The 10676-nt window shown below is 42.0% G+C and overlaps 1 long non-coding RNA gene across 1 annotated transcript; it reads right to left on the reverse strand.

Annotated features, from left to right (window-relative positions):
- Window positions 1–449: 449 nt before the first annotated feature.
- Window positions 450–9472, reverse strand: LOC106483168 (uncharacterized). The gene is made up of 3 exons (XR_001292308.2): window positions 9387–9472; window positions 1467–1530; window positions 450–971 (listed from the first exon to the last, which is right to left on the reverse strand). It is a non-coding gene; the product is annotated as an uncharacterized lncRNA (long non-coding RNA).
- Window positions 9473–10676: the final 1204 nt, after the last annotated feature.

A 10676-nucleotide genomic window follows, 5' to 3' on the forward strand; every position in this document is an offset into this window, starting at 1 on the left:
TATATATCTCATGCAACTTACACAACTTCAGAAATTTCATCAGGCATCTGCAAAAAATGCAGTTCAATCCACACCAGGGAGGGTGCTGGGTTTTTTTAATTGAGGGTTATAATAATTTTATGGCTAAAATGTTAGCAATATGCAACTTTTAATGATCAATATCACAACTCCCACTCCCATAAACAGGACTTCTGCATTGAAGCTAAAACATTCAGTATGGCTCACAGAGGTATTTGGGATCCAAATGCTTTGAAACACTGTATTGAAGTCCAAACAGCACATTATGTGCTTAGCAAAGCCAATAAAATGCCTATCATTTTTCCCCAGCTATCTGGGGATAGGAAGGATTGTGATTTTCAAAATTTTCTGTGTTTTCATAGTTTATGAAAATTGCTGCTTTTGAGAATTTTGGTTAAAGAAAATAGCTTTTTATTTTAAAATGAGCTACACATTTTAATCAAAAGTCATGTAAACCTTAGACAGAAAAGTGGTCTTACAATTCTGATTTTTTTCTTCAGAAGAAAACACCTTAGAAAAATTTTAGTAGAAATTTTAATTTTCTTTACTAGCTCTGTGCTTGCATGTCAAATTCTTACATGCTGCTAGCACAGTGTTCTCATTCACCAGCCATAAAAGAAAAACGTGAAGCCCTTACTAATTTAGTGCTATATTATTTGGTAAAAGCAATTTCTCCCTCTCTCTCTCTCTCTCTTTCTTTTTTTTTTTTTCTCCTTTTTCTAAGTAGCTCCTACAGAGGGAAAAGCCAGTCAGAGTTCTGTGGCTGGGTAGTACAATGTTTCCAAGAATGATGCTCTGAAGAAATCATCTTCGCTGAAGCCATCCTCAGAATCTGCTTCGACGCATAGAAATCCCCTGGCAATTTCCATTGTGGCCATGAAGAGGAAACACAATGTCTTGCCTCAAGAAATGGAAAATAGTAGTTGAAGAAGTTCATGCGCTCTTGCAAACTACTAGAAAAAAAGAGAAAGGACAAGTACTTGGAGACCAGTGGAATCTTACAGAGGAATGAAATTCGGTAATTAACCAGTATGATTTGAATGTAAAACACTTGAGGCTGAAGTGACTACTAAAAGCCTGCATTAGGAAGAAAACACACCTGTGCTACAAACATTACATTTTCCCCTCATTTTCTTCCAGAATCTAGAACTAATGCAAAATGGGGTGCTAGTCACATTCTGTATTCATTCTCATCAGTGGAAAAAGGGGAGGGGGACATTTTCAGGCATGACTTTGCTAATTCCCTTCTGTTTCTTTTTTCCCATATCATTTAAAAAATGTGAAGGGGATGAGGGAATGGAGCACAATTCAGACTTCTCTTGTTAAAGGTAAATGAGATGACAAAAAAAAAAAAAAATAGTGCAAACGTCTATATAACCCCCAAGCTGTGCTTTCTTAATTACGGAGGAGGCAGAAACACCTCTAAAATACCCCTGGCAATTACTCACCTTTCTTTTTAGTGACTTTCCAGGCCCAGTCACCTCAGAGGCTCCAGTGCAACCTCCTGACAAGCTGAGTGAGAACAACGTGATTATTTGGCATCAAGAGAATACTAAACCTAATACTACAGCACCTCAGCTGAAAGACCACAGAGGAAAAAAAAATCATTCCTCAACAAGATACTAACACTAGCTTATTCCAGCAGCCAGCGGGAGGCACACACAGCTCCTACTTCCCAAAGAAAGGAAAGAGGGAAAGAGGACAGTCAAGAGGAAGTGAAAAAGAGGAAATGAGGAGGAAAGAGGACAGACATGCTCTCAAACTTTCCAGGCCCATTTTCTTTTGCTTCAGCCTAAGATGCTGGCTCACTTTAACTCCTCACTCATGCAGACTGCACGATCAGAGGCAGCATGCAATAGTGCCTTGTAAGAAACTGTGCATCAGACTATTTTTAGGGAGTATTCTTTGTCAGTAGTTTTCTTATTTTCTTGTCGCTTTATATATAAAAATAGATGTATATGTAAGTAAGTGTATGTATACGTATATGTATTTCTCCCCCACGGCCCATCACTGGGGAGCCTGTCAGCCTCTCTAGTCAACCCCTGGGCTTCCACTCCCAGTCTCTCAGGCAGGGGAACTTCTCACTGAATTAAGCCGCTGAGCACACGTTGCTGACAGAGGAAAATACCCAGGTCAGATTCTGGCCCTGAATGTAAGCACTGAGGGAAATCTGTGGCAGATTTTCTCAACAACCCTGTGCCAGCAAAAGGACAGGAAGAATAGGCAGGGAGATACCATTTGTTTTTTTGAGTGGGGAGAAATGAAAAATGTCCCATCAGATCCTAAAGTCAAATATTTTCTGTGTTGGTGTAATTCACAGCAACACCTAGGCTGCTTCATACTGAAGGCTCACTTTTCCCAAGCCAGCCCGAAACTGTGGAAGCAGAAAGCAGCCTTCTCCCCATTCATTGTCTTTTATTAAATCTGTTTAAAACTACATTCTTTTACTCTATTTTCTGCTGTTTCCCACTGATTCTGCCCAGGAGATAGATACCTCCCCTAACTTCAGCAATCTTCTCACAAAGCACAATACAAAAAAACTGTTCTCCAGGGTACACACCTGCGTTTTATCACACCCCTGTTCCCCCTCCCTCCTTCCTCCCACTGACATGCCCTGATGCCTTATACACAGAATTTCCTCTGCCGGAGATTGTAAGGCCCTCTGGGCAGAGACCTTGTCTTTTTGTATGTTTGTAAAGGGCTTCTTCTTTCGCTAGAGCTCATCCCTTCGTCATCCTTCCTTCTCTTCAACAGCACAGAGCTTTACTCCCTCTCTGACATAAAATCCTACTTGAAAAATGCTTTCATATCATTATGGATCTTGAAGCTACAGTGAGTAGCTGGAATGGGATGTGTTCTATAAATGGCATAAATGCTGATTGGTAATATCATGTGTTAATTGGCAATATCTGTGTTCAGCAGGCTCCTGCAATATGTGTTATATCACATTGACTAGTTATGACTAGATACTAGGTATTAACTATTTGCAGGATGAGTGTGTGTTGCTTTGAAGGAAGCATGTGAATTGAGTAGTTTTGTTTAATTAGCCTTTACGGCCTGTCAAAGTGTGGAAAGTGAAGAGAGCATCCATCCAATGTGACATACTGTCAAAACCAGGCAAAGCAGCGGCATCTCCCCTGCTCTACAGTTCCCTCAGAAACATTTCCTTGAGATAATCATCTCAGCAGTATCAAATTCTTGGCAATTCTGACCTGATCTGAAGCTCACAAAAGGCAATGGGAGTCTCCTACTGACTTCGCTGGTTTTCAAGGGCATAAGGTTGCTCCTTTGGTCTTAGCAGTTAGATAGTACTCAGTTCCCTCCAGGACTGTTTCAGTTAAAATGAGAAAACAGTGACACATAACAGTGATGTTCTCCAGTTTTTTTCTTTTTTCACAAAACCTGAAGTTTGTTCCTCTGAGCACAAGGGGAATACAAGGCGGCAACCTCCGTACCCAGAATTCGGCACCAAGCTCCGCACCCAGCTCTCAGTCCCGCTCCTGTCTCCCAGGGCCTGGGAGACACAACTGCTCCGCCTGAATTTCTGATGGCTTTTTTGCCAGTGAACGCTCAGCAGCTGCAAACCCAATATCCTCTCCCCTGTGTTGTCACCAAAGAAATCCCCCTGTCTACATGCTCGGCTCTGACCTGGCAAGTGTTGTCTGAAATCCCTCCATTGTCTGTGCCTGTTATTTTATTCCTATATAAAGAGGCTCAATTGCTTCTTCTCCAGAGCCTGAAAAGGAGTGTTTGGCAAACCCACTGATTTTAATGAGATGTATTATTGTCTTTGGATCAAAGGCTCACTTGATGGCAGCTATTAGCACCTTTCACCATAACAGTAATTTAAAGGTGACCACAGGCATCTTCTGTTTACTGCTTAGCAGCACCCCATCTTTCTTCCACCCAGATTTGGGAGGACTGAGGATACATACTTGACCAAGAATGAACTCGGTGCATGTGTTCACTGTCAACAAAGGTGTAGGAGGGGAAGAGGGATTCTTGCTATTATAATCCACACTATTTCCTTGCAAATTCAGGTGGAATAAAAGCTTAAGTAGTTTTCATCCTGTTGTAGGCACCACTGTAATCGCTTCACCTACACAGCGGACTTTACCTAATGAGCTTCCAGTATAAACTAGAGTGTTCACTTCTGCAGGACTGTAAAGGAACATAACTAGCATATGTGTTTTGACATGCCTTAAACTACTATTGGGGGGGAATTCCTACCCCAATAGTTAGGGGTAGCAATTAGTTAGGAGTTGCTGGTTAACTAGGCTGGCCTGTTACGTTTTAGGGAATTCAGCTCCCTCCTTTCTCCTCTCCTTCCACATACCCTCCTGCCATAGCTGTTAAATCCTGGTGGATGAAAAACAAGCTTTCTTCTAATAGCTTACGATTTAAATTAGGCCATTTCTGAGAGAAAAGGAAGACTGGAGACCTGTTCATTTTATTAAACAGCCAAATTTTACTCTGCACAGGACTGAACTGATAATCAACTGATATTATCTGAGAGTAATAACTAATTTATATTAGTAGGATCACAGATTAGATTTTCCAGGGTGTCCAGTGGATGCACCGGAGAATGCCAGGTCTCCGAATCATGATAAGCAGTCCTGCATGTTAAAAGCCAAAACATGCTAACATCTTCTTCTATCTTCCAAACATCTACTATGCCAGGTGCAGAGACACATGGCTGAACCTATCATCCTTTACATGGTATTACTGTTGTATATAACCACTATTTATTATACGACTACAAAAGATGAAATAAGAATGAAACACTTGCTCTGTCTCCAAGAGCAATGGTTTTATGCTGTCTGTTTGTGTGACCTATAAAGAAATTTCATGTAACTATTCTTGTCAATCATGTTCAAATGGCTCAGCCCTGCCCTTTTTGTGTCTCTCTACCTTCTATGCATTGTGCTAGCAATCACCACTGCCACCCTTGCAGCTATTAAAGCAAAACGTTCAACTGCAAATTGTTAATTTCTGCTGTTATACATACACTCTCTTTTTTCTGTTTCACTGAACTACCGTGTATGAAGTTTATTTTTTATAATGGTTTCCAATTAAATATCACTAATTCAGTCTTAACATCTCATTTTTTACTTAACTTCAAAGGCGATGAAGCAACTTATACACCAAATTAATTATGTCTATTATCACTTAAAGAAATCCACTTAATTCTGTCAAGCCTGGCAAATGATATAAAAATGTTGGTTTGATAATATTAACATCAACAACTTTAACTGTATTTAAACCAGGGAAGAAGAAAATAGAAATAATTAATTGCTCATCACAAATCTGCCCAATATGGAATGCCATGTGGTTCTGCTTTTCTAATAAATTAGTTTGCTTTCTCTGCATTATTCTTTGTTAGGTATATAAGTAGTTAAAGGAGCATGTTGAAAAATGAACAATCAAGCTAACGAGGAAAGTGATTAAAAGTTATTAAAATCAGAGCCAAAATACTGAAGAAGGTGTAGAAGTTTTGAAATTTTGTCCCAAGTGAACAGGATCAGACTAGCTGAGAAGCATTTACCTTTTCATTGTATCCTTTTGCTTATGTTCCTCTCCTATCTAAAGGGAGAAAATTTTATGATGAAAAATAAAACAAAAAAAAAAGGAGAGAAACTGGGACAGTCACATTAGTTTATACTTTAAAACCCAGTAAGGGAGTGACAACATTCAAGCAATCTTAAGTCTCCAACATTATCCACGCTCATACTGCATTGAGTTTTCTAGGGCTCTGCATAGGAGACAGGTATGTCTGAGCAGACCTAACTCTCCTTATATCACGCAAGGGTCAAGCACAGGGGAAAGCAGACAGTAGCATCCTTTTACCCCTCCTCCTTGCTCAGCTCCATCCCGAGAGCCCAGTAGTCAAAGGGTGCAGTGAAAGCAGGCATGGGCGGGCGTCACCACGATCTAAACAGACAGAGCAGAAATGAATTTCCCCACCAGAGATTAGCCAGCAAATTAAGTTAGATCTCTCTGATGGGAAATGCAATGATGGAAAGTGCCCAACTCCTCACCACGCTCCTCGGAGCGGTTCCTGCCCATGGTGTCCCACCGCCGACAGCCAATTTCTTGGCACAACTGGGGCGGCTGGGCATGGGCCAGGAGAAAGTGGTGGCCACGAGTTGCTGGAACAGCACCCACGCATGTTCCCCCTGCTCACCGACCTATGCACTCTGTGCCAGGCGGGAAATGAAACCTTGGAGTGGGCCGTATCCTGCAAAAGCTTCCCATGAAATATAGAGCCGGATCCTCCACAAAGATACATCATCATTACTCTATTTACCTCAAGGGAGCAATATTGACTTACACAAGGTGATGGTCCAAAGTCTCGTATTTATTCCCAGGGCACAACCCATTTAAGTGTTCAGAGCACCCCCAGTAATAAGCACTTCACAGTAAGTGTTTGCAGAGTGAGGCACTATTTATTTATTTTCTGACACGAGAAAATCCCCCTCTCAGTTTGCCAGCCTATGTTCTCACACATTTTTCTCATTTTATCTTTCAAAGACATGTTAGCCAGGTGCAAACCATGACTAGAGCTGGCTTCCAGAATGTTCTTTCTGGGGGAAATTTTGCAATTTTGAAAGAAGAAAATATCCATATCAGAATGAAAAGTGGAAATTTCAAAATTTTCTATTGAAATGAAAGCTGGGGCTGGGGAAAGCTACTGAAAATAATTGAAGTGCTTTGGCTGGAAGTGCTGAAATAGAGTTCTAGGTGGGAGCCCAGGCTCAGGTGTTTGCAGTGCAGCTATGGCCCTAAGATCACTGCACCAGAACAAGGTGCCCAAGAGCTTCAAGGGGTCCCAACACCTCCTGCCGCAGAGCCAGGGGCTTGAACTCAAGACCTACAAGTGCACTGCATGACTCCAGAGGTGCCACACCAGCAGCAGGGTGGAGGTCTGGGGCTGTCCCACGCCAGGGCAGCACACAGAGTCGACTCCAGAAGACTCAGGAGAAAGCAGTGGGAAACAAGACGGGCTTTGATGGAGATCAAACAGAAACATAAAAGCCTAGCTTCTTAATTCATGCAGTCACAACTCACACCTTGTACCTTCAGTGGTCAACCTCCAGCATTTAGCCAAGACAGCAAGCTATGATAAGACCTCTCTCTCATCACTGAAATCGATATATAAGGGTCATCCAAAATTCATAGAAGACGGCAGGTTTTCCATTGACTTCACTATATACAAAAACCTTAATGGACCTTAATGTGGATGTTACCAGATAGTTTTCACACATTCTTGACTGGGTTTCCACTCACTGAAAGGACTGCTTTTATCCTCCATTGCTTGAATCCAGTCATGTGATGTACTGGTCAGAAAATCTCAGCACATAAAAGAGGGATCTCTGCTAAACAGGGAGACGGGACTCTTTGCCCCTGCTCAACCCCTTTGCTCCGCTTGAGTGGCATAAAGGCGATATAATCCATCCACAGCTTGCCAGTACTGAATTCCCCAAGCAGAGGAATATTTTCTACTGGCATAAAACCAGCAGAGGCATTTCCTAATGCCAACCTCACCTCCTTCCCAGCAAGGCAGAGACGGAAGGAGACATGTTTAGAGAGGGCATTTGAAGATTTAAACTCCACCCTGTCACCAAAACCTCAGTGGCAAAGATCCCTTCACCAGCTGTTTCAAATCAAAGTAACAAAGCAGTATCTTAACTCACATGGGAAAAGTACAGCTGAGGAATCAGGGAGCCAGTCTTCTACAAAGCAGACCCTGGAGTAGGAGAGAAGTTGGGCTTCTGCATATGAGTATCATTCCACTAGCTTCCACCATCAGGAAAGAAGGTGAAACTGAGCAATACTCACCTACAAGTTATAGAGATACATATGCATAATTTAATCACCAGCTGGAGGACAAGAGATTGAAGCTCTTGGACCAGCAATGAAAGAAAGCTGCAAAGTCAAAGCCTTTCTCCCTGGCAAATGCCCAACAAGCAGCTATTTCTGATTTGCACACGCAAAGTGTGTTTATATCTGTCATGCAAATTCATATGCAAAAGAGGGACTGTGCAGCAAAAATTACCCCTTGCAGATTTCCCCAGTTGTCCCTGCTGGAGAGTGCACAGTGTGCTGGAGAGATCTTGTCCAGCCCACTGCGAATCTTTGACAAGAACCCTTTTCCAGCACACGGTCCTAAGTGGTATCAAAAATAGTAATTCAGCCATCTCTAAACAAACAAAAAGAGTCTGCAAGAGACAAGAGGCTGCCAAATCTGAAGTGATGCATGTAACGTTTCTCTTTCGGGAAGAAGGGATGTTTTCTCTTTCATCTGCTTTCTGTTTGTTCATTTGGTTTCACTCATTTACAAGAGTTTCCTTTTAACCAAAGTTGATGTTTATTTACATCCTCTCTGCATAATAAGGTCCTGGCCCTTACACACATATGTGTAGTCCCATTTAAGTCAATGGGATTACTCGCCTGAGGAGAGTTAAGTAAGTACCAAAAATCTTGAAGAAACAGGGCATAAAATAGCTACCTATTGGCATAAAATAACTACCTATTGCAGTAACCCAAATAATTCAATTCTGCCGTTGTTCCCCTTTCTCCTTGTTTAATCCATTAAGTGGTCTTTCGTTATGTTGTTAAATCAACACAAAGTTATCACAAGGGTTAAGGAGGCAGCACCTGGTCTGATTTCCATGCTGCCCGACATGCAGCCCTTTGTTATAATCATCATAATAATATTAAATAAAAGATAAGGACCGCTGTCAAAAAGTTAATCATCAAAAGCTGGAAATCACATAGTGAATCTGTCAGTCGTCTGAACTGGACAGGGTCATGAAAATGAAAGGGAAAGAATGCGCAGTCCGCAGACAATGCTTACATGCTAATAAAAACCAGCCAGGCAAAAACACATATGCACAAGGCTGAGCAATTTGTCACCCTGGGCTATCATGGCTGCTCCCCTGCCTATTGTAACAATGCCAGCATTCAAAATAGTCAGAAAGGAGCTCACAGGAGCTGAATGCCAGCACATGTGTTTTTCCAGCTGGAGCCGAGTCCTGGACCAGCTTCTGAATTTTAGTTTAAGTTTCTTACTCTCTCCCTGAAACAGGAAAAACACATAATGCAAGGACTGAAAGCCCTAAAATAAAAATGTCGAAGAGAAAGTAATGCTGGAAAGAGTCCTAAAAACATAGCTGCGAACTGGCGAGTGTTAACCGCCCCCCCGGCTGCACGCATCCCTTCCCCTCGGCTGTGCCTCCCTCGGCTGCCCCGGCCCCGGCGCGGGAGCCCGGGGCATCGCGGACCCCCCGCGCCTCCGCCCGCCCCCCGCCAGCGCGGCAGGGAAGGGGGTCCTCGACGTTTCCGCAGCCTGGCGCCGGGCACTGTACCTCCGAAGCCTTCCCAGTGCTGCCATCCCTTCACTGCTTGGGTCCTGCAGTGTTAAGAGAGCCTCCCTCTCGTCCCCTCTCCTTCTTCAGCTGCAATAGTTCAATATTGTGCAAGTGCTTGTTTAAAAAAAAAAAATAGTTTGAAACCCACTCCAAAGTTTACAGTCGTCTACTCCAAGCATAATCATTTCAAACACTGCAGCACTTCACATTTGGTTAAAACCACTTCAGTTTAGAAGTGATTAGAGGTTGAAGATTTGCAGTTTAAAATTTAAATTAAACTGTTTAAAATTATTGGAACACTTTACACATTTAAAGCAAATAATTTTATTTATTTATTTATCTTTCCTCCCAGGAGTTCTGGTTTTTCACTAGAAAAACTGCAGTGCAAAGGCAGCTATTATAGAATCGGGAGGGATCAGAAGTCAGATTTAAGCTTTCAAACCACAACAACTTGCAAAAGAGAAAGTTGTGAAAATAACTGTTTCCACAACAGCAAGGAGAACAAAAATATCTGTAGATACATAGAGAGAGAAGCATGGGAATAGATAATAATTGTGTGTGGTTTAAGGCTTGTGCTAAAATATTACCTCAGATCATTTGCAACCAAATTCCTTCATTTATAAAAAGCCTATAGCAGAGGCAAATAAATACACTGTACTTTTAATTTCATTTCATTTTAGCTTTCTAAAATTTTGTATTTCAGTGAGACAAATTAATAAAAGGAAAGTAACAATAAATCCTCTTCTCCAAATGAATATTTCTTTTCCTTTCCCTCCCAAAGATACAGGCAACATCCCCAAACTTAACAGTTCTATGAATTTAAGTGGCACAACATACTAGCCATATTTGACCTGCAAACTAATCTGCTACCTGCTATCACAGAAAGTCATCCTCAGTTCTTCCAAAGAAACACAGGTGTTTGTGTCAAGTTGCAGATCACAAGTTAAAATAAAAATCATACAGCCCACCCATATGCACAATCCCTCAAATCAGAAATGAGCTGAGACATTATATATAGCAAAGCCCTATGTTTTTAACTGGAAAAGTCTGACGAAGCAGGCTGCAAAATAAAATATTTCGTAGTTTACATCACTCCTAAAAACAAGCAATCCTCAATTTCAAATTGGTTGGGAGGGATAAGAGGAAAGCAGCATCTCAGACATTTCGAAAACAAATCTTTGTTCCAGTTTTCCATCACCCACAGGCAGGGTGTTGCAGGCTGGGGGAGCGCAGGGCATGCTGCAGCGGCAGCCCAGGTTGCTGGGGCTGGGGCTGTCGGGCGACCGC

The sequence above is a fragment of the Apteryx mantelli genome, chromosome 4 (assembly GCF_036417845.1).
Source record: "Apteryx mantelli isolate bAptMan1 chromosome 4, bAptMan1.hap1, whole genome shotgun sequence".
Taxonomy (NCBI): domain Eukaryota; kingdom Metazoa; phylum Chordata; class Aves; order Apterygiformes; family Apterygidae; genus Apteryx; species Apteryx mantelli.